The 24,016-nt window shown below is 46.5% G+C and overlaps 1 protein-coding gene across 7 annotated transcripts in view; it reads right to left on the bottom strand.

The window, feature by feature from the left end:
* LOC139059103 (homeotic protein antennapedia-like) overlaps positions 1-24,016 on the bottom strand; it is a 368,433-nt gene that overhangs the window by 65,656 nt on the left and 278,761 nt on the right. The window contains exon 9 of one of the 7 annotated variants that reach the window (XM_070537004.1): positions 17,924-17,982. The exons of the other annotated variants lie outside the window; for them this stretch is intronic. The gene's annotated coding sequence lies outside the window, so the exon portion shown is untranslated. The remainder of the gene's footprint in view (positions 1-17,923; positions 17,983-24,016) is intronic. 7 annotated transcript variants of the gene reach the window in all.

Raw genomic sequence — 24,016 nt, 5'->3', positions numbered from 1 at the left:
GCGTTTCTGCGCAGCTCTCGCTGGCGCGTGGATACCCGGGCGCTTGAGGCCGATGTTGCTCAGAAAAGAAGTGCGCTGTCGCTTCATTCGAGGGACCGAGACGGTCTCTTGCCCCCTGCGTTGTAAGAAAACCTTTCGTGACTGCCTACCACGCTCTCACAATCGGCAGCCGTTCATTCGGAGCTAAGAAGCAGTCACGCTTGGGTAAAGACGGTTGCCGGAAGATGGTGACTCATATATATGAACTTCGCTTCAGTCGTTCTATCGTGGCAATTGAACTCTTCGTCAAAGGTCGAGAAAAAGAAAAAAAAGAAAATAGACCTGAATGGACATTTTGTACAGTTGTGACGCGATGCGAAGGAGTCTGTGAGAGAGAGAGAGAGCCCTTTGTGAGAAAACCGGTGAGGTCAACGCGCAGTATGAGGCAGTTTACGCCGCAGTAGTAACCTGCAATGCCTAAATGTGTGCATCAGTATCTCCGCATTGCATAATCGAGAAGTCCTTTATTTGAGAGAGTAGTGGAAATCATGCTGCAAGATCTCCCTTTTGTCATATCTACACTCGCGACTTCTTTAATGCATGCAGTATTAACATTTATGTGCACCGCGACTATTGCTGTTTTCTCAATGCTTCCCAGGCTTCTTTGCGCTGGTAATTATAGTAACGTGGACCATTAACCAGTTTTCCAAGCCTGTAATTTTTTTTTACCATTGCAATTTGATCGTCTGCGTGCCATGCGATCGCTTGTTGCCGACTTCACCACCTCGTCAGTTTTCTACGGTTCCGCGAGCTGTGAATTATGGCGAGACGGATCACGAACCAACCATCCAATTTTCAAAACCTGCTGCCACTAGACGACTGGACCCTTATCGTTCCTGCTCCTCCTTCTTTAACGGCAGGTGGGGATCGCCCTGCGAAGATAGCGCAATAAAGATAACTGTGATTCTGCGCACCAAAAGAATCGTAGAAAGCTTTAACTTGGTGTTCTTCGAAGTTAGCTTCGAGAGAACTGGTTGAGAAGCTATAAAAATAACCGGTCGCCAAATTACACACGTCCTGGAGAGATCATATCCTCCTGCCGCTGTCCTCTCGATCTGCTTCACCCGCAGCGAACGGGTCGAAACAATAACGCAGAACGTTCCGCGCAACGCACGCGCACATCCGAGCTCGCCGTTGTAAAACAGGCACCGTGATTTAACTACAAGTAGGTCGGAACTCAGAGGTCAACCTTTTCCAGCCGACGCGAGCAGCGTGAACACTTGTGGCGGACGCGAACACGTGAGCATGCAAGCGCCGCAACGATATGTTCCCGACTTTAAAATAGGCCCCGGTCGACAGCTTTAAACGGATGGTTACGCCGACGCGATTTATGGCTATCACGAAGCTGCCAGTGAAACAGGTTCGCACCGACGCATGTTAAACGTTGTACAGCACGAAACATTGTCTCTTTTTTTTTATCATTTCTAATCTTTTTGGGAAGCCTGCGTTGTTGTATACCACCTTGTTTCTCGTGTAAAATGTCCCTCGAATTATAAATCTGTGTGCGAAGTTCGATAGAGAGCGATTTAAACTTCTTTTTTGCCTGCCAAGTGTGAGAAAAATTAGACAGAGAATGGTTGACACGAGCTTCAGCAGGCATGCCTTAAGCGACCGAATAGTAACTGTCATGCTTCTTTTCCTCTAGGTTCGCAAAGAGCAAACAGCTCTCGTCTATAGGATGCTGCTAAGCGGCGATAATGGTTCAGTGCGCTTGAAACCTGTGCGTTCTTTGTCTAAATGGCGAACACACGCGGCTGGAGTCAGTGGGGCACATTTGTCGAGTGAGCGTTAGCGGCAGTGCACGCGCAGGCTTAGTTGAATACGAAAGCGTAGGGAGTCACGTTGAGCTAAACACGACAGCCGAAGAATCGGGCCTACTGGCTGGTTTGATTCTATATATGGCGCTCGTACCATGCTACGGGGCATTGACCAACTATAGGACTAGGTTATTTTCAAGTATAAACACACATACACGCGCACGCACACACACACACACACGCACACACACACACAAACACACACACACACACACACACGGGCGCTGACTAACTATAGGACTAGGTTATCATCAAGTATAAACACACACACACACGCACACACACGCACACACACGCACGCACACAAACGCGCGCGCGCGATAACTTTTTATAAGATCAAAAGAAAAGTGAAAGCACATAATGTCTGAAGAATTCTTCAAGTTCCTTTCTTTCTTCTTCCGAATTCCTCTTACGATGAAACGGAACGCTTCGGCACATCGGTTCGCCCGCTCGGTTGGAAGGGAGGCCCGATAGAGGAGGGCTCACAGCCGGTGCGGACTGTCTCCGGAGAAACGGCGCGTTAGGTCAGACACACGCAACAGAGTTCTCAGAACTGCTCAAAAGCGGAAGAATTTCGCCCTCCCCGGGTTGGGAAAACAGGGGAGGGGGGCATCGCTTCATCACGCTTCCTGAGCGTTAGCGTATGCCTGTCTTTTTCTTTCTTCTTGCCTCGAACGGCCGGGCCTCACCCTCTCTACCTCCTCCTCGCTACCGTACACAAGAGGCAACAGGTACACGCGCGCACCACAGGTCGCACGGTAAGTTGCGCGAGCCTCTACTCGCCTCGCGCATGCGCCGCTCGCGGAGAGCGACCTGACATCGTCATTAGTGCCCGGACGAGAACCATTTGTTTCCCTGTGCACATCCGGACGACGGCGCTCGATGGCCCGCTCCTGCTTGGGCACCAGGAAAAGGAGGCGGGGGAAGCGGCAGGGGAGACTGGAAGCCACTGCGACGCCACTCCGATGTTTTCTTCGGAAGGCAACGTCTGTACGCTGGGCCGAGTCTCTTCTCAACCGCGGATTGAGATGTAGGCGTCGCGAAGGGACGCCTCGGCATGAGGGCCGTTTTTTGCGAGCGTCGTCAGTTACGGGCGAGGACCACCTGACACGGGAGGCGTAGCTGAGCGCTTGCTCGGACGACGTATATTTGTTTATGACGTGGGAAGCGTTTATAACGTGTGCGTGTGTGTGGTTTAGACACTGCAATGAACGCATCAACGGCGGAACTTGAAGATAACGTTTGCACTCGCCTGTCAGTCGACGACGTAGTTTACGGCTGCCCATTATCACTTGCCCGACAAACTTTACCAATCGATGAATTCACTCACACTCAATCCAGTGGGCCGTAGATTTACTAAATTTAGATAGACGTGTTTAAATTTTTTTTAGGGGAGCTGGGGCCAACCACCGTAGATATTCCAAAATTAAACGCGCGTCACAAACTCGTGCGGCTAAAGAAATTAGTGCATATCCTGATCAACCTCTAAAACACTGATAATGTGGCTTTTTTCATGAATACAAAGCTTGATACGCCCGAAAAAAAAGTATTTAATAACGCGTATGGGACGAAGCCGGGTTTACGCACAACTTCATAGGCGGCTGGTGGCTCGCGAATTGTGCCCTCGGAGACATCGCTTACTGCCACTGCTCGAACCGACACATTTAAACAGCTCATACAAGAACACCAGCGTGCTGAAAATAACGTCGAAGCAGGAGAGAAAAGCTTATAGAGTAAGGTGCAAATTGTAGGGATGCTGTATCGTCACGCATCAATTAATTTGGGGAGTTTTCAAATACTCATTCTACAATTTTTTTTAAACATCGCATAAATAATGACTTTACATTCTGCTCACTTTAATGAATGAATGTTGATCAAAACCATCAATTCGAATGACGTACGTGTACTTTTTTCGTTTTATAATACTACCCGACATTCCACAACTGCGTGTGCTTCTATATCAGAAGGCCTTGTCCCACACGTAGTAAGCTTATCACGTTGCGTATCGAAAATACTTCCAATCTATATTGAAGGCTGCACGACCAAGCCGAAGATCCTAAATAGAAATATTGCAACACGCAACAAGAAGCGAAAGTCGACTTGAGCGAGTGTGTCTTTCTCATACGTCAATGGTTTTGAAGTAGAGCTGCAGTACGCGAACAGATTTCGGCAGGACAGCACTAACACGAGACCCGAAGACGGAAGGACACTACACACAAAGATACAGCACGGTGTCCTTCATCCGTGTAGTGTCCTTGCGTCCTAGAGCCACGTGTTAGATCCTGGCAATACATTTACCCAGAAGATCAACCAGGAAAGACTTATCAATGCTTAATTTAGACGGGAAAATAAAACAGCCAAGACCACCTGTTATACTACACCCCTCCATGTACGTATGTTAGCTTTGCGGTTACTTCGAAACACTCCCCTTGAAAGACTTTCCGCAAGAAACTTGGCGACATTCCATGTAAATCACTCATCTTAAACCAGAATAAAACTCTTAAGTGGAGAGATTGGATTGTTAAACGGATTAAGATATCGCGGCGTGCCAGTGTTCGCCAATGGGAGCATCACCAAGACAGAAAACCATACTCCTAACGAAGGCCCCTGTCCTGATCCTGGTACACACGCACTTATTACGTGCAGTAATGCTTCAGCTCACCTGTACAATTAAGCTTAGTTAATTTTTAGCAGTGCGCCTTTACAACATCACCTCGTTATTGACGCGTCATGCTTGATTCCTTTATTGAGTCTTGTCAGTGCCTTATACCTATACAGTGCGGTACCACTATTTTACTGCTCCATAATCTTGCACAGATGTTTTGCTGCCGTATTCTAAGTGCTCGTGATGAAACTCAGACAACAATTGACATTATTATTCAGTGTGTGACAGGTTTATCGCATACGATTATTACACGTAACAACAGGCGGCGAATGTCAATGCAACAGAAAAAGTAAACTAAACCTTGATTCTTTATTCTCTCTACGGTATCACGCATTATTTTCGTATACAGAAAGCTCCAAATGTTCGATGCTAACAGTTTCACGACCGGCGCCGCAGCTATATAAAGGGGGCGTTTACAGGCGTTGTTCTCAAGTGGGGTCTGCAACACAGGGAGCCAGTTATTCACGGTCACACTTACGTAAGAAGCGGATTGCACGATGCAACCGGCCGGTGTGGAGGATAGTTCCGCCGTGCGCGTGCATTGCATGCAAATCCATACGGGGTGCATAGTCATTACGCCTGTTTGATCACGTAGGACCGGCCGCACAATGAGTAGAGAGACATTTCGATGCAGCGTCACAAGCGAAGCTATCGTGCTGCGTGCATATGAGCGTGCTCGTGGGGATGGCCGTAACGTGCGAGTCTCTTTTCCACTTATAGGAGCACTAGTCGCAATAAGCTCCACTCATTAGATAGGTAACGAGACAACGCTGCGACGGTGGTTAGACAAGCCAACCCGCCAAGCGAAAGGAAGCCAGATTTCACAGGCCGTTGCGACGGCCACTGCAGATAGTGGAGTCCATCGTGCTGTCAACGCATCCATGTGGGGACTCAGTGAGGAATGTGAAAGCGCAGCTCCCAAGGACACGGGGTCGCAGATGTTTCCTAAGAACTATGCGTGGGTTAACTAGCAAGCATTCTCGATAGACGTAAGCTGGCAAAATTACCAGGAAAATGGTTACTAAGCCAAGGGATCTGACGCACGTTACGTAATGATGGTCAGGTTATGATGGTATACATGCTGCATAAAGCGAGGTTACACGGACGACAGCTCTGCCTGAATGACTTTAAGACGAAATGACTTTCAGCGGCTTCTTGGCACGTCTTGCTTAAGATTCGTAATTCGCGGTCGTTTCTTCGGTGTATAGCTTCACGTTAGCCTGTAATTGTGGAGCGACGTGAATTAATTCGAGCGGCTGCCAACTAAGACGTCCTGCGGGTTTGCCAGTGACCTTCTTTAATTCGAATCGCTCGTCCTAAGCGTGTACACGGGACTTTGCAGCAGCAGCCTTTCTTCCATGCCATATCGCCGGCATGCGGTAGTCTCGAGGCAAAATGGACAGTTCTCAAGCTCCCGCCAAAGGCTGAGTGCGAGAGAAGCTAGAAGTGGTGAGTGAAAGGTAACCTCAAGAGTGCTTTGCTAAGAACCTCGCAGCCGTCACATAAATCAATTTGCACAGTGTCTAAAGTGCACTGTCGTTCTGCTGTAAAGTCTACAGATTGTCAATAGGGAGCCGTTTGTCAAATAATGTCTATTACCTATCTACAGAATTGTCGTTTGGAAGTATACGAGCCACACTAAACCAAACAAAGTTGACCTGCCAGCGACTCTTGTCTAAAGGCTGTACATAGAATTCATATGGCCTGGAAGCTAAGTGGATAAGTCAGCCAAACAGTGTATAAGAACTCGACATATAACACATAGACCGTCGAAATTAATTTAACAAGAGACAAAGAGAGAATTATAATCTTCGCCACTGTGTTCAGCACAGACACCCGATAACAGAGTGCTATATTGGTGCTACACTCCCAACCTTAAATTTTCTGCAAGCAACAAGCAAAATGATGAACTGTGACTTTAGTAGATGGCAGCATGATGCAGTCAGTACTGGCGTCAATAAGTCGAAAAAATTAAAAATGTAAGACACCGCACTCTTTCTCTCTCTCTCACATACACACAACTACGCGGCAGTTAAGTGCATATATACTGTACGCATAAACTTGTGCACATACATTTTGGCACACATGCTATACACTGCTCTGCACAGCACTCAAATAAATACACGTCCAGAGGCCTGCTTTCAGAATAGTCGGAACGTAGGAAGCGCCTACATTTTACTTTTTTGTTCCTGCAACTACACCGATTCGTTCACAAAGTGCGATGTCCCGAAAATGCAGCCTACACAACTGTGCCACCACTAAATCTTTATTGGTTCAAGCAGAAGTGGTGGCAAAACGAACACGTCGTACATAGCGCGTGTCGAATTCACAAAGCTACTTCGTAAAAATCATTTATTAGGTCACCTTTGATAACAACACGTTTACTGTATCGGTCGCTCTCCCACCTCGTCTACAACGGCACCTATTCACACGAATATCTCTAAAGCGTAAGACCTTTGTGAACATCGGGAGAGGTTTAACAAAGACGTTCATATAGTGCGAAGGGAAGCCTGCGACAGCAGACATCATTTCGCGCGGTGTCCCTGCTTTGCGGCATTAATAATGATTTAACCGGATGCAAATTTGATTAATAGGCTGATCCATTAGGAGGATTATGACATGTCACAGGAAGGGAGCAAGCACAGCACCTAAGAGCCATGAAACGTACGCCCTTACGTTAGCTTGGTACAACACTGCACGCTGCGGACCAGCTGTGGCACGAAACACTAAGCGTGTCTTGCTAAGAAAGCACGCATACTTGATGGGTGTGCCATCCGGCGCGTTTGCTGTAAATCAACTGGGTATTCCCTTATGGGAGGTATCGTATTCAATCAGTTATGCATTTGCAGCTCAAAAATGAAGTGCGTCACAAAAGAAGAGAGAGAGAGAGAGAATGCGTTGCGTAGAAGCCTCGAGAGCCTCGAAGAGAGAACGTTCATAGCTCATAGTGACACTGAGATAGCTAAAGAATAGCTCTGGTGCCTCAGGTGGAAAATAAGGCAAGTTGCTGTCGAAACACCAAAACTATAGGTAATATTGTTCTCGTTTCACTTGCACACGAAAAAAAAGAAAGAAGAAGCCCTTCGATGATCAATCATCATCATCATCATCATCATCATCATCATCATCATCGTCATCATCATCATCATCCTAGTTACACCCACTGCAGGGCAAAGGCCTCTCCCATACTTCTCCAACTACCCCGGTCATGTACTAATTGTGGCCATGTTGTCCCTGCAAACGTCTTAATGTCATCCGCCCACCTAACTTTCTGCCGCCCCCTGCTACGCTTCCCTTCCCTTGGAATCCAGTCCGTAACCCTTAATGACCATCGGTTATCTTCCCTCCTCATTACATGTCCGGCCCATGCCCATTTCTTTTTCTTGATTTCAACTAAGATGTCATTTACCCGCGTTTGTTGCCTCACCCAATCTGCTCTTTTCTTATCCCTTAACGTTACACCCATCATTCTTCTTTCCATAGCTCGTTGCGTCGTCCTCAATTTCAGCAGAACCCTTTTCGTAAGCCTCCAGGTTTCTGCCCCATATGCGAGTACTGGTAACACACAACTGTTATACACTTTCCTTTTGAGGGATAGTGGCAACCTGCTGTTCATGATTTGAGAATGCCTGCCAAACGCACCCCAGCCCATTCTTATTCTTCTGGTTATTTCAGTCTCATGATCCGAGTCCGTGGTCACTACCTGCTCTAAGTAGATGTATTCCCTTACCCCTTCCAGTGCCTCGCTACCTATCGTAAACTGCTGTTCTCTTCCGAGACTGTTAAACATTACTTTAGTTTTCTGCAGATTAATTTTCAGACCCACCTTTCTGCTTTGCCTCTCCAGGTCAGTGAGCATGCATTGCAATTGGTCTCCTGAGTTACTAAGCAAGGCAATATCATCAGCGAATCGGAAGTTGCTAAGGTATTCTCCATCAACTTTTATCCCCAATTCTTCCCACTCCAGGTCTCTGAATACCTCCTGTAAACATGCTGTGAATAGCATTGGAGAGATCGTATCTCCCTGTCTGACGCCTTTCTTTATTGGGATTTTGTTGCTTTCTTTGTGGAGGACTACGGTGGCTGTGGAGCCGCTATAGATATCTTCCAGTATTTTTACATATTGCTCATCTACACCCTGATTCCGCAATGCCTCCATGACAGCAGTTGGAGACATATTCCGTAATGCCTCCATGACTGCTGAGGTTTCGACTGAATCAAACGCTTTCTCGTAATCAATGAAAGCTATATATAAGGGTTGGTTATATTCTGCACATTTCTCTATCACTTGACTGATAGTGTGAATATGGTCTATTGTTAAGTAGCTTTTACGGAATCCTGCCTGGTTCTTTGGTTGACAGAAGTCTAAGGTGTTCCTGATTCTATTTGCGATTACTTTAGTAAATACTTTGTAGGCAACGGACAGTAAGCTGATCGGTCTAAAATTTTTCAAGTCTTTGGCGTCCCCTTTCTTATGGATTAGGATTATGTTAGCGTTCTTCCAAGATTCCAGTACGGTCGAGGTTATGAGGCATCGCGTATACAGGGTGGCCAGTTTCTCTAGAACAATCTGACCACCATCCTTCAACAAATCTGCTGTTACCTGATCCTCCCCAGCTGCCTTCCCCCTTTGCATAGTTCCTGAGGCTTTCTTTACTTCTTCTGGCGTTACCTGTGGGATTTCGAATTCCTCTAGGCTATTCTCTCTTGCACTATCGTGTTGGGTGCCACTGGTACTGTATAAATCTCTATAGAACTCCTCAGCCACTTGAACTATCTCATCCGTATTAGTAACGATATTGCCGGCTTTGTCTCTTAACGCACGCATCTGATTCTTGCCTATTCCTAGTTTCTTCTTCACTGTTTTTAGGCTTCCTCCGTTCCTGAGAGCCTGTTCAATTCTATCCATATTATAGTTCCTGATGTCCGCAGTCTTACGCTTGTTGATCAGCTTAGAAAGTTCTGCCAGTTCTATTCAAGCTGTAGGGTTAGAGGCTTTCATATATTGGCGTTTCTTGATCAGATCTTTCGTCTCCTGCGATAGCTTACTGGTTTCCTGTCTAACGGCGTTACCACCGACTTCTATTGCGCACCCCTTAATGATGCCCATGAGATTGTCGTTCATTGCTTCAACACTAAGGTCCTCTTCCTGAGTTAAAGACGAATATCTGTTCTGTAGCTTGATCCGGAATTCCTCTAGTTTCCCTCTTACCGCTAACTCATTGATTGGCTTTTTGTGTACCAGTTTCTTCAGTTCCCTCCTCAAGTCTAGGCTAATTCGAGTTCTTACCATCCTATGGTCACTGCAGCGTACCTTGCCGAGCACGTCTACATATTGTATAATGCCAGGGTTCGCGCAGAGTATGAAGTCGATTTCATTTCTAGTCTCACCATTCGGGCTCCTCCACGTCCACTTTCGGCTAACCCGCTTGCGGAAAAAGGTATTCATTATCCGCATATTATTCTGTTCTGCCAACTCTACTAATAACTCTCCTCTGCTATTCCTAGAGCCTATGCCATATTCCCCCACTGACTTGTCTCCAGCCTGCTTCTTGCCTACCCTGGCATTGAAGTCGCCCATCAGTATAGTGTATTTTGTTTTGACTTTACCCATCGCCGATTCCACGTCTTCATAAAAGCTTTCGACTTCCTGGTCATCATGACTGCATGTAGGGGCATAGATTTGTACCACCTTCAATTTGTACCTCTTATTAAGTTTCACAACAAGACCTGCCACCCTCTCGTTAATGCTATAGAATTCCTGTATGTTACCAGCTATTTCCTTATTAATCAGGAATCCGACTCCTAGTTCTCGTCTCTCCGTTAAGCCCCGGTAGCACAGTACATGCCCGCTTTTGAGCACTGTATATGCTTCTTTTGTCCTCCTAACCTCACTGAGCCCTATTATATCCCATTTACTGCCCTCTAATTCCTCCAATAACACTGCTAGACTCGCCTCACTAGATGACGTTCTAACGTTAAACGTTGCCAGGTTCAGATTCCAATGGCGGCCTGTCCGTCAATCATACCACAGTTCAAAATCGAGCCCTCTACTGAAAGGCAATCATTCACAAAAACATCTTAATCAATTAAGCTACAGTGAATCCCACAGTAAGGTCCTTAGAAAAGTGAACTGAATTAGGATCGCGCTGTATAATAATCGATTCCACTTTTCATTCTTTTTGCCGGTCGCGTCTTGTGGCCGATCGCAGTGGCAACGCGGAGTGGTGGTGTTCGAGCCAATATAACAAAGAATAAAACGAATAAAAAACGAAGTGTACCATCAAGCAAATCAATCAAATTAGATCCCTTTATTCTGACACCCAAATTCGAAGAATACAGGTACAGCTTTCTTCTATTAGGAAAAAAGCACCAGACTTTAATTATGAATAATTGTTGATCAGGACAATTGCGAGCAGTGATTGGTGGGAAACTGCTAGCAGACGTAACAGAAAATATTGGTGTAAGAACATGACAGTAAGGCCAAAACTGTGATTTAAAAAACAAGACTGCGGATTCTATGGTGGTGACCTTCATTATTTTCTATTACGAGGCCACGTTAAGCGGCAATAAGGTTTTCCAGATGGTGTTATAACTATCACAGATGCAAACTTTCGCAGTTTCTCATCTATTTGGACGATCTCACCCTTTTTCTTTTATTACTCCAGGAAAAACCGCTTCTCCACTAGTCGCCTCGCAGCGTACCACCAGCCTGTCGCTGGCCGAACCGGTAATCTCGAACTCCGAAATCTCGGTTCCAATGTGGGCGTCCACTCTACGGTTCATTATAGAAATACGAAGCGCTGTAGTTAAAGCTATGCAGCTAGAGCTAACAAAACACGTGATAGTGCAAACGCAGGTGTAAATATACGACAAGCAATCACTCCCTAACGCCACTAACACGCCTCGTCATGTTCATTTCAGTTTCATTCACACCCTTGACGAACTCCCTAGTGCCACAAATTCCCAGAACAAAAAGGTATGGGGACTCCAGATACAGATTTAGTGAGATCTTACTACTTCGACCACCAATATATACATTTCTTTCGTCTGTAGATAGCTCAATATACAGGCGATAACTGATTAAGAGTGTTTCTATACGATCTTGCGTACACACGTTGTGGGTGGCGTTAAAAAGTCATGAGAAGTACTTGGACTGCCAGGCGAACCAATATTGCAGCGTTAAGTGAAATGAAACTCAGACGCTCCTTCAATTGAAGGTCATGAAACTGAAGCTTCCCTTTTTTGGTCATGTCACGCATGCTGGGGGTTCAATGAAACATAAGATATAGCTTAATGTAGTTGAAGGTAGGAAACAAAAACCGGACGACTGTGCACGAGATGACTAGATGGGATCCTTCAGGTCACAGAGAAGCGTCTAAAGCACCTCTTGATGATACGTTACATAGAACGTCCAAGCATCTCATAAAGTGTCTAATAACGTATCTATGTCACTCCGTATATTATGCAAAAATTAGTACGAACTCGATAGAAACCGGGAAAAGGAAATATTGTAAGTGCAGCGCTGCCCTTGGCGCTGCCCACCTGTTTTGACAAGGAACTCCCTTGTCAAAACGTTGGCTATAGAAACATTCCTTGTTTAACCATTGTTTTTTGTTCTGTAACGTTATGATGCAGCACTTAAGGAGGTGTTCTTCACTCATGTCATTATCAAAAATGTTTGCCTTGTATCGCTCAACTGAATCGCAAGAAACAAGCGGGTGAAAGTTGCACGTTTTGCGTAAAAATAAAGAGAAGTCACTCGCCTGCGTACCGACCTATGTATACGAGGGTGAAATTCTGCATTTGAACGTAGTGAGCGCACACCCTTTAATGAACGCCTTCTACTAAGTGATGACTCCCATGCCCGTTAGGTGCCCAAGAATTCATTCAGCATTGCTGTGACGCGAAAAAGAATATCAGCCAGTAATGGCACCGCATGAGTCCTGTATGCCATGAGACGACTGCGACTGTACGCTGCAGTAGATATGCAAGTGTAACGTGGCAGAGCCCCGCACGAGTCTGCTACGGTCGAAAGAGGGTCACTTCGAGATTACCTATTTCTATGGCACAATAAAGCAGCTTTTAGCCTTTCAGATTTCTCTGCTATCGCGACGGAAGACAAGACGAAAACCCCCTTTAATCGGTTGAGTGAAACCAACCCAAAGAAGTTTGAGAACAATTGCCTCCATTCCTCCCTGTGGGTGTGGATGTACACAAGACGGAAGCCCCTTTAAATCGCCGGAGTGAAATAAAAAAGAAGTTTGAGAACAATCCGCCTCCATTCCGCCCTGTGAAAGTAGGTGTACAGCGCAGCTGGTGCAGACGTTAGACGATGCTACAGAAGCATTACCTCCAGAAGCGACGTACATCACGCGCCCACGCGAATATGCGAAAGTGCAGCATGCATCCTCATTTTTCTAGGCCGTCCGCTAAGTGCAAGTGCCCTGTTGAACTAAATTAGCGTTTACAAGTGAATTGCGTCAAGAAACGCATGAAGTACGAGTGAAACACAAGCTGCAGATATGGCAGCTTCAGATTTTTATTCGAATATACGAGAAAACATGAATATGTTACGCGGGAAGCCTTCCAACTGCCGTCTGTCTACGGGCCCACCGCCTGGCCCAAAGGCATTATTGAAATAATTGAATTTCTCAATGTAAAATGTGTGAGACAATTCGTAAAGCAGGGCTTATGCGCACAACCTACAGACATGATAGCATCGAGTTGTAATTCGAATGTACGAGAAAACACAATTCTGTTACGCGGAACCGCAAACACAAACAGCTTTTCCAGCTGTTTTGGGGGTGAGCACGCCACAGAAAATCCCGGCCAACTAGGGGCTAACATCTCCGCTGTTAAGTATTTTCTCTTTTGCGCAGTTCTCAATGAAACAAAAAAACCTCACAAATCGTTTTCCACGACCACGATTTCCACACTCGCGACCCACACACGCAGTTGCTATAAAAACCTTTGAATCCCGACCAGCTGTGCGACACTGCTCAGCGATGAGCTCGCGTCTGGTTTTCCCGTTTAGAAACGCACAGAACCACGCCACCCCAGCATTGAGAGACCTCGCGCTATAAAATATATATATACGCGTATATAGGTTTCGCGCCAGTGCATTTCAGATTTCAACAACCTGAATGGATCGTTTGCTTGGAGGTCCTCTGCTGTAGTATAGTTAAGAAAAGCACTGTTATTCCCGACGAAAGAAGGATGACCGAAATTTCAAGCAGTTACCCGCGGTCTCGCGGTGTCAGAAAATTTCAATAAATCGTTAGGGAACCTGACACAGCGTGCATCCCGGACTTCATTCGTTCGGCATGCGGTGTTCATCGATGCTTGTAGCGAGCGGCCATTATCATTCTAGCAGGGCCGTCCTGTCACATACGGCAAGAAGTAATGTGTCTTGAAATACGTGATCTGAGTGCGGCAGGCGGCGACGTGGCATTAATTTAGCAAGTGCGTGAATGCGGCTAACAAAAGACTTGTTTCGGAGATGCTCGGTGAAACGTAAGAAAAAAAAACATAGCAAAGCTTTCAGACCCTTTAAAAGCGTGTAAATCTTAACTGAAGTTCTGGAACTCACCGCAAACAACAATAAATCAGGGGGTGAGCGTTTTGAAATATGTCGGTAGCTGGCAGATGCAGCAATGTTGACCGAATGAATCCGGTTGAACTTCACAGCTAGCGGTACAACCAACACAATTTAGCGCAGCAATGTGAAGTTTTGACACGAAGGCTCAAGGGCATCACAGGAGACGAAAGCGCAAAACTGGGCAACTCAAGCTGAATGACTAGGTGACGAGCTCATTTCACGGCCATGGCGGTGAACACGTAGACTGGTGATACGATCTCGACTGGTTGAGGTGGGTCTTGACCGCAAGAATCAGGAAACGTCGACGAAGCCGCGGGCATCGTGATGATAAAAGAAAGTATAAAAGATTGTATTCACTTCACTGGTACATGTTTCCGACTCTTATCCGAGTCTCGAGCGGTTCTGATCTAACACGGGGGCCAGGACGGCCTAAAGTAACCCCTCTTTCCTTCATTGAGGGAATCGACTGGCCAATCACAAAGGTCGAATCGTTCACCACACCTATCGCCCCTCGCTGGTCGTCAGCGTGCTACTCGGGGTGCTCATGTCTTCAACGGGCTACTCGCGTACGTCGTGCAGCTGTGTCCAACGTGTCACAATAGGAGGAATACCTGCCGTTGATGCTTTCCCCCGGGATTTCTCGACGAGGACCTTTTCGCAGAGGAAGTCACTGAGCACGCTCAGTTGTTAGTGCGCCCACGGGGTTGTCCCGTGTCGCCTTCCTTCGTCCGTTGTTTTATTTAGCGCCTTCGTTGTAATCTTTTCATAGCTAACTGGCCACTTCGTGATGGTCACGATACATGACAGATGTGGTAGCCGATGGCTTCTTGGAAAACTTACGTCGATCATAACACTGTGACCTCGAATATACGCAGACCGAAATTTTCGTGTCGCTCTGCGGCTAAAATCAATTCGGAGCCATCGTTTCCAGAGCCTGTTATAGCAACGGCTAGGACCAAAACCCATTACGGCTGCATTGACGCACTGTGGTCTTTACGACGATCCACATGTTCAGCGAGATGCACGGACAAAGGAACGAGGGAAAATCGCGTGCACTTTTATAGCGCGCAAAGAAAGCAGAACGCGTCTGCAGGCGCGTCAGCCGTGGTACTCATACAGTGAGCTGGAGTACATGGGCCAAGAAACCCGCCATGGTTGTTTAGTGGCTATGGTGTTAGGCTGCTAAGCACGATGTCGCGGAATCGAATCCCGGCCACGGCGGCCTCGTTTCGATGGGGGCGAAATACGAAAATAACTGTGTACTGATGTAATTTCGACCGGGTGAGGTGGGCCTTCACTGCAGGAATCAGGAAACGACGACGAAGCCGGGCATATAATGAGGATGAAAAAAAGTAGAAAAGGTCGTATTCACTTCACTGGTACATGGATGTGACTCTCATCTGAGTCTCGAGCAGTCTCTTTTTAACACGTGGGTCAGCACGGCCTTAAATAACCACTGGCGGTCCTGTCGTCGTTGTCTTTTTTCGGATCCTGTGGAGTAATAGTGCTTTTCGCCGTCAATCCTTTTGTGTCAGCTCGGAGAGCGTGAGGGCGCCTTCCTGCCTTTTGGTTTGTCTTGCTTCTTCTCCCCGCTTGTCTCAGTTTGTGGAGAGTGGGTGGGCACCTTCTTGCCTTTTGGTTTGCCTTGCATCCTTTTGTGTCAGCTCGGATAGCGGGACTACGTCCTGATCTCCGGTTTCTTCTTCTACCCCTCTGTGTCAGCTCGAAGAAAAGCGTGTCGTCGATTCGGAGAAGAGGGCAATCACGTTGCCGTGGGGAAGCCCACCTGAACGCCTCTCACACCCGACAGGTCAACCATAACAGTACTTAGATTTAGGTGCACGTTAAAGAAGCCAAGGTGGTCCAAATTTCCGGAGTCCCCCACTACGGCGTGCCTCATAACCAAGTCGTGGTTTTGGTACGTAAAACCCCATCATTAATTATTACGTCGGCCAACGACAGCGTCTTGGCCGATAAGTGAGGCCGCGCTACCACCTTACTCGCCTCCAAAAGAGCTCTATAGCGCCGAATCAGGAAGTGTATGTTCGGCATCTTCGCTGACTTCAGCATGTATCCCTCCCTCCCTTTTGTTTAATTTTTTGTCTATTTTCGTGGTTTGCTAGGCAGCATTATGTCGAAATGAAATTATATTGAAGCACGTATATTCCTTCAAAATATTTTCATCTGTAAGAGCCTCCATCTGTAAGGCCCTCCAAATCACCTTCTCACTCTTTCTCAAAACGCCGCCGCTGTGCAGTCAGAGTCACTCGAGCGCGACATAGACTCAGCGATACGAAAACAATTTTTCGTCTAAATAGCCTGTCACACGCCTACGCACGCCGAGTACCTCGGGTCCGCGTGCGTGCACAACGTACGCAGTCACGGAGCGACGATTCACAGCCATCCGCACAGGTGGCACGGCGCTTGGGATTTGCGAGCCGCCAGGCAGGTATAGTTGGGTGGACGAGCTCTGTGCATTTCCTGCCACAAGTCGCATGTTCGTTAGAGGCATGTTTCCATTAAAACAGTGCTTAGTGCCGCAGAAAAAAAGAGCGTGCGATTTCGGAGTGTTGGGAGCAGAGGTGTCCGCCATCCACTCCCGCCGCGAACAGGGGGGAAGCATCCTATTGGTTTCGGATATCACCATGATGAGCATGATAAATGTCAGCCAGGTGAAGTTTTGAGCGGCACTGAGTAATTACATCCTCTATTACATTGAGACTCCTTGGTAGCGAACAACGCTTGCTGCATCATCTGAATACGAAACTATGTACACAGCTCGGATACCTCGATCGATTTACCAGCGCAAGAAGGTTGGCATGACGATAGCAATAAGAGAAAACTAAGAGTGCGCATCACTTGCGCGTCACGCTTACCTGTGCTCACGTCACATTATATAGTGTCCGTTCCGGTTTTACATTCGGTTGCCTCAACATACAGCTCGATTACATTTAAACTGTATCACCCTAAGCGATGGCGGATACCTATCACCATTAGAACTAAGGTTCCGATAAAACCAAAACTAGACCCGCCGTGGTTGCTCAGTGGCTATGGTGTTAGGCTGCTGAGCACGAGGTCACGGGATCGAATCCCGGCCACGGCGGCCGCATTTCGATGGGGGCGAAATGCGAAAACACCCGTGTGCTTAGATTTAGGTGCACGTTAAAGAACCCCAGGTGGTCGAAATTTCCGGAGTCCTCCACTACGGCGTGTCTCATAATCAGAAAGTGGCTTTGGCACGTAAAACCCCGTAATTTTTCAACCAAAACTAAAACCGTGAAACTTCTTAAAATTAATAAAATCTTGAGTTTTTACACGCCGGAATCAGGGCACAATTACGACACCACCTCGTTTAGTGGAGGACTCCAGATAAATATATTGACTACCTCGGGTTTTCTAACGTGCACCCAAAGCACTGTACACAGGGGAAACTAGATTCAACTTCCGTGCAGTACATGTAGCACCGCCTGTTCCCGCATTCAGTATAAAAATAAATTCATGGGACTTTTAATTGTCGGCGGGCCGCTGGTGGCACATCTCTTTATTCCGCGCCCTGTGAAGAAGCGAACGTTGCTTGCATGCAAACCACGCTTTCGTAATGTGATGAAATGCCCATGGTTGTTTATAGAACAACCAGCAGCGAACTGTCTGGTTCACCTACGGAATGCGCTTCCAGTTTGGATTCAAGGAGACCCCAAAAAATCTATGCTCGAGTCAACTGAATTTGTACATGGCATATAGCCGACGTCATGTCGATGGGGCGAAAGCTAGCTCGTATAGCACTGAACCTGTAACACTAACCTGTTGGCGCTGATTACTACACATGAAACACCTGCAGAACCATTCATTTTGTCCGACACCTGCACAAAGGCCGTTGTACGGAAAGAAGATAAGCACATGGAAATAAATAAAAATAAATAACGCACCACAAGAGCCACCGAATAGACGGGTCATATTTGATCAATGAGACCACAAACGGAGAAGGCAAATGCCATAGTCAAAACTCCTAATTATCTACCACATGAAGTAAAATAATAGCAGAAAGAAAGGAAATCAGAAACACATACATCAACTTCCACTTTAACGCAATACTTTTTTGTTTGGAATTTATTTTGATTTAGATCGTGTCACGCGCACAGAGTCGATTCAGGCATCGCTTTAAATGTAGTGTATGCATTATTACGGTGCGTATGTGCGTGTGTGTGTGAGCTCATTCAGCTTGAATCGCACCATAAAATATTATCCTGACAAAAATTTGTATTTTCATAAAGTGCTGCCTGCCTTCTTTGCATTAGCCGCTCAGTGTTTTCAACAGCAGTCTTCCAGTGTATGGGTATAATTACGCCTAACTGTCAGGGAATAGCACCTGGCGGAAGTCCCGCTTATACTGGCAGCAGAAAACGCCCTTACCGCTGCTGCGGTTGGCCCTGCAAGGATGTTAGCGGGGAAAGAGACATCTGCTTTCGCGACTTTACCGGAACATCGTAACGTGGTGCAACTGGACAGCGCTGTATATATCTTGCCGTGTATTTATCGCCAAAATCGGTACATATTTTATATTGCGGGTTTATGCGAGCATATAGAATGAAAGAAATACGCAAAAAACAACTATCAGCGCAAATGTTGCAGCCTGCTGAGGACTCTACAACAAACGGCTCTCGTACAAGCTACTGCATAATTGATTTCGGATGTTGATTTTTTTTAATTTCAAAATATTGCGAGCCATCCATCTGGCCCTAGAAGGAAGGGCTACAATATGAAAATACCCAGACAACCGGTAGAAGAAGCATACAACGACAAATACGATATGCGGGATCTTATTACAAACAATATCAACCACACAACATATACATTTCTTTTAAAAGAGGAAAAAGAATGGCTCAATCGCAGCAACAAATTCACTTGATGTAACAGTAGTGGCGGGAAGCCAGTTCCAGTCTTCACTAGGGTTGAGGATTGGGCGAGTTGGTATTGCATTCTAAAGCTGGTATACAGCGCAACATAGAAAGGAAGAAACAGAGCGCTAACTTTCTACTGCTTTATCGACAAGTTCTCGGAACGTCACAGTCCTGAAGAGTTCTCGGGAAAAAAAAAATAAACTTACAACTTTTTGTCTTTTCAAATATAGGGTCAAGCGAATTTTCACGGCTGTGACGCCCTCTTCGAGTGCTAAGGGGACGAACAGGACTTCGCAGATTACGATTCAGTTTTCCTGTTAGTCACTTGCGAAGAAAACTCAAGCGATTAATTTCCCTTCGAGTTTCTCATTCCGGTGTGTGGTTTGCTGTAGATAAGTTTTTTTTTTTATATGGGGTTTTACGTGCCAAAACCACTTTCTGATTATGAGGCACGCCGTAGTGGGGGACTCCGGAAATTTTGACCACCTGGGGTTCTTTAACGTGCGCCTAAATCTAAGTACACGGGTGTTTTCGCATTTCGCCCCCATCGAAATGCGGCCGCCGTGGCCGGGATTCGATCCCGCGACCTCGTGCTCAGCAGCTGTAGATAAGTTAACAGGAAATGAAGCCAAGGGAAGTATAGGGGAAATAAATGTAGCCATATAAGTAAATGACGCTAGATTTAAGATGTTTCATACATAAAATAAAAGGAAAATGAAATAACAGAGTTTGTCACCACTGTGGTAGCCGAATCCGAAACCTCAGCTGGGCGCGAGCGATGTTTTACCAATTGAGCTAGTTAACCGCTGTTACTCCACCCATTGTATTAGCTATTTGAGTAAATGTACTAAATATAGGCATGGAAGTGCTGAGTACATGCATGGAATAGTGAGCCAGCCCCCCAAACGATTCTAGCGTGAATATGTCATATCCTTTCAACCGCAGGCGTCCCCTATAGTACGTGATATTAGAAGTTTGTAATCTGACTTCTCCATTTCCCGGTGCTTCTCAATGCCGTATACAGTTGGAAACATTTTGGAAGGGTGTCGGGGCTTTATTCCCCGTTGAGGGCGCGTCGCGTCGATGGTGCGTTTGCTAGATCGTGCTTAATTATTAAAATACAGAGTTTAATGTCCTGAGACACAGGAAAAACAGAAAGATGGCAGCGATGTAAATCAGAAAACGGTCTTGTTGCGCAACATATACGCTAGGGCTGAGGCACAGGGGAACAGAACGGTTACAGCGGTGGAGAATTACAGATTACAGAGAACTGATGAATGAATGAATTCTGGGGTTTTATGCGCCAAAACGACGATTTGATTATGAGGCACGCCGTGGTGGGGGACTCCGGATTAATTTTAACCACCAGGGGATCTTTAATGTGTGCCGAATGCATAGGACACGCAACACCCCCCCCCCCCCCCCCCCCCCCATGGCCGCATTTCGCCCCCATCGGAATGCGGCCACCGCGGCCGGGGTGTGATCCCCCGACCTCGTGCTTAGCAGCGCAACACGCCGCTTCGCCACCGCGGCGGTGTGTGTGTGTGTGTGTGTGTGTGCGTGTGCGTGTGCGTGTGCGTGTGCGTGTGTGTGTGCGTGTGTGTGTGTGTGTGTGTGTTTGCGTGCGTGTGTGCGTGTACATGTGCGTGTGTGAGAGAGAGAGAGAGGGGGGGAACGCGGTGAATGAGTGAATGGACGCTGACAGCACCACGCAGTCGAAGATGTTTTAACAAGCCAGTCGTTTTCACCAGAATACGAAAGTGCCTTCACTGCCTTCTTGGCGAAGATCGTCTTCCCGAAGGAGAAGAGAAGGCGGAGGAAAGAAATGTAGAATGCAAGGATGGTAACCAGACATTCGTTTGGTTGGCTAACCTACACTGGGGGAAGGGAAAGAGGAATAGGAATACGAGAGAGAGGGGGAAGGAAAGGCGCGGTGAGTTCGCGCATGCGCGCGGACGCCATCCCCAAGTCAAAGGCATTCACACAGGCCAGTTGCCTTCAAGAAACATAAAAGTGCTTTCACAGCGCCGAAACTGCACATGTGGGTTATGATACGAGAGTAGTAGTTAAACACTCCGGATTAGCCTTAACGACGTGGGGCAACGTCGACTTCTTCAAGGTGCGCCTAAATATAGGTACACGAACGCTTTTGTACCGGGAGTCGAACTCGCTACCCCGTATTTAGCAGCAGAACGCTACAGCTGTTGAGCGGTCGCAGCGGGTATTCAATGTTTAATTATTAATGACCTTAACAGGACGTACCGCTTCCCGGAGGCAATCTAGCTCACAACAACGGGTGGACAAGTCCTGCTCCCGCTACTGTGCTAACAGAGCTGATGACAGACGAGGGCACCTGCAGGTCGTCAGGTATATGCGTTGCGACCGCTAGCTAAATAAGGGCCGACGCTACGGGGAAGCTGCAAGGCGCTATCCGGTGCGGTCATTTGGGCACGGTATAGCGCGTCTAAGCCCATTCTGAATCACCCGAGAGTCATAAAAAGGATGCCGGGAAAGGCAGGGAGGTTGACCAGATGTAGTTCCAGAAAGAGAGTGGAAGAGGGAGATAGAAAAAGGGACGAGCACGAAAAAACCGCGTGCACTATAATATAGAGTGGTAGGGGGCGGCGGTCCTAAAGTCTGTCCTGAAGCCCCGTAGAGAGCTGGACGCTTACAGGGATACTAAAGAGAAAAATGATTTCTCCTGAATCATTAAATTACCCTTCTACAATACCAAAAAACATCAATCTTACCACGATAAGACGCTTAGTAGGCAAGAAAAAGCGCAAAAGCGAAATACAGGTGGCGACGCCTCCTTGGAGTTACCGCACTAGATCACTGTGACGTCATGGATTTTGATAGCGTATTCTAGGGCCTACCTTCTTATTTAGCGGTACAGATTGATTGCGTTGCGTTCTCAAGGAACCAAATATTAAACATGGCAAGTTTAGGGAACCTTTACTGAGCCAACGCGGCCTAAATACGAACACACTTTGGAAACCCTGACGTCACACTGACGTAACGGCGTCGGGGTTTCGGAGCGAAATTCAAATACTAATAATTTGACCATTTTTTCTCATCTAATATTCAAGCTATTATATTGAAATGACCGCCTGCAGTGTTCTCAAACAATGCTTTATTAGTCTAAACTGATTTATTGTTTTGCTTTAGTGTCCCTTTAGTGTCCCTGAATAAGGCCTTGAGCACGGATGTTTTTTTTGGGAGCAGTCACCTAAAGCTTTGAGTTCTGATAGTGGACGATTAGAAAACGTATTGTACGCCGCACGCCGCATGACATGACCACTATTTTGCAGCGCTTTGGTAACGCGGCTGGTAAACACCAGTCTCGTAATCTTATAAGCCGTGAAATGCTCCTTGTACGGCGTTGTTTCACTTGTCACCATCGTTACTTATATTTTCCTGGAGCACTTGACGGCACTGATTTGTGAGATAGCACATTGTTAACTTTTGGAGTGTAATATGGGTGAAACACGAAGGATAATAACACAATAAGGCATTGTGCGCGCCCCAGTAACGTAATGAGTTTTTTGTATTTTACTTACAACGGTACAAGTGGCTCTTGCTATAGAACATCACTGTAGAAAACAATGCCATAGTGGATTTTTTTTCCAGTCTCCTTTAGGGGAAATTCAGGGTTGAGTATATTAGCCCCCGTCAAACTGTATAATAATTTTATTCTCACGTTCACGCCTTCTGAGCTCTAGCGCTAATTTAGTTTGTCATGACACAAACACAGCGTGACTCTTACGGTATTCCCTACAGCCCGCTAAAAACTAATCCTATCGGCATGTTTTGAGGTAGCCGTTGCGTAGTGAAGGTCCTCGCGTAATCGGTCTATTTCAGTCAACGGTGAGCCTTTGAGTTTTCAGGGCACTAAGTTGAACACGGCAGTCAGAAGTCATTGCCTTTGATTCTACGGCATCTACCACACGTTTGTGCACTGGCTTTTAATTAATAACTGCTTTCAACGACACGAGAACAAAACAAAAGCTCACATACACTCTCATAAAATAATCACCCACCCTTATAAGTATCATCGGTACAGCCCCGCAACAGACAAAGCGGATGATGAACAGCGTGTCAAAAACAACTGCATTGGAGGCGCCAGCTCCACACCTGCTGCAAAAGGTGTGACTTTCTGTAAACTGATTAATGACATTTTCCAGTTATTTGTGGATGCGGGGAGAGTGCTGCCCGCTGTGTATACATAGTATACTTTTTTCAGTCGAACAGTGTGACTCACAAAACCTTCTGTGGACTTAGGACGCAACCAAAAAAAATGAAAAGAACACGAACTAAACATTCATGAGGAATAGCCTGGAGACCATGCACAATCAGCACAAAAAAAAAACTTAAATTTCCTGTTGCCCAGGCGTGCAAGGTGGAATTGTTTCAATGCATTAAATCAGTCCGAAAGACACACGTTGATGTCAACCTGCATGTCTATAGGCTGCAAGATTATTTTTTTCTTTTTCTTTTTTTACGGCACCTGTGGTCTCCAACGTTTTTGCTCGCAACTGCTATAGAATTCTTGTGTATAGGAAATACATTTACTGCATCATTTGCTTAATAAAGGAGAGAAAGACTTCACTTGAAGTATTTTGATGGGTCGTTTGCTTTGTCACTCGGCTACACAAAATTTCATGATTGCGCTGACAGATTATGACGTCAGACGCGCCTCACTGCTCCGGTGGGCCTTCAGGCAAATTGCGGTAGAGACTACAATTACACTGGCATATAAATTTATTTTGCACCAGAAATGCGAAAATATGAGGAAAACACTCGTGCACAGCGCGACATGCAGAGAAATTTAAACGCACACACACACGCGCAAACACGCACACGCACACGCACGCACACGCACACGCACACGCACACACACACACACACACACACACACACACACACACACACACACACACACACACACACACCGAACATGTTTCGTTCTGTTGTCAGCTGCCCAACACATCCATAC

This window comes from Dermacentor albipictus, chromosome 4 (assembly GCF_038994185.2).
Source record: "Dermacentor albipictus isolate Rhodes 1998 colony chromosome 4, USDA_Dalb.pri_finalv2, whole genome shotgun sequence".
Lineage (NCBI taxonomy): Eukaryota > Metazoa > Arthropoda > Arachnida > Ixodida > Ixodidae > Dermacentor > Dermacentor albipictus.
The sequence above is the reverse complement of the archived record's forward strand: the minus strand, read 5'-3'. Positions and strand labels throughout refer to the sequence as shown.